Below are 689 nucleotides of genomic sequence, written 5' to 3'. Positions count from 1 at the left end.
CATAAAGTAGCTTGAGTTAATGTATCTCTAGTTTTTGTAACCGGAAGTATTTCCCTGCAACATATATTTTCTCTCTCCTGGGGCATGTGTGCACAGTTTCCACAAGTACACCGGCCAAGGTAAGATGGATGTACCGTAATTTTACATATTACTACGTTTTAAGAAGGTAACAATCTCATAGTCCGATGACCTAATCGGCAGGATAGTAGTTCCAAGATAACATTAGACCTACTGACAGATTTTAGAATCAGAAACAGAAATACTTTATGGTAGGGCTGCACGATTATGGCCAAAACGATAATCACGATTATTTTGATAAAAATTTTGATCGCGATTATTCTCACGATTATTTGTTGATTTTAACCAAAACAAATTTTATCGTCACATAGGCTATTTATAACTGCAAGAGGGAGTGTGATGGACGCTACTCACAGAGAGACGGCTGACTCGTTATGAACGGGTCCAGCACGGGTCGAATGGCGGATACACACGCCGTGTGTATGAAATGTCTGTATCGTCACTGCGCCGCATTTTTATGAACTATGATATTCTGGCCATGGGTCACATCTCTGGCCCAGGTCCAGCAGCTCCGTCTCACGCTGTTACTCTACCAACTGAAGTTAGTTGCATTCAATAACTTCTTCTGGGTTCTTCGCCGTGGTGGCCGCGATAGCAGAGTTACCAGCGGA

The sequence above is a fragment of the Etheostoma spectabile genome, chromosome 13 (assembly GCF_008692095.1).
Source record: "Etheostoma spectabile isolate EspeVRDwgs_2016 chromosome 13, UIUC_Espe_1.0, whole genome shotgun sequence".
Classification (NCBI taxonomy): Eukaryota; Metazoa; Chordata; class Actinopteri; order Perciformes; family Percidae; genus Etheostoma; species Etheostoma spectabile.
Note: the sequence above shows the minus strand (reverse complement) of the source record.